Raw genomic sequence first — 249 nt, 5'->3', positions numbered from 1 at the left:
ATTTGGCCAGATGCCGGTGCTCTACGTCTTCGGGTCTCGGCTCTCGGGCTGGTCTCAGCTGTCGCTGGCATGCCAGGTCGCGATGCCATGGACAAGACTAGAGGGTGAGGGCCGGAGAGCCGGTAGGAGCCCTGAGTCGCGATGCTCAGGCACCCCCCCTTTAACGCGCAAGCTGGGTTAGATGACGAAACTCTACGTCCTCGGGTCCCGGCTCTCGGGCTGGTCTCAGCCGTCGCTGGCATGCCAGGT

This window comes from Triticum aestivum, chromosome 3B (assembly GCF_018294505.1).
Source record: "Triticum aestivum cultivar Chinese Spring chromosome 3B, IWGSC CS RefSeq v2.1, whole genome shotgun sequence".
Taxonomy (NCBI): Eukaryota; Viridiplantae; Streptophyta; class Magnoliopsida; order Poales; family Poaceae; genus Triticum; species Triticum aestivum.
Note: the sequence above shows the minus strand (reverse complement) of the source record.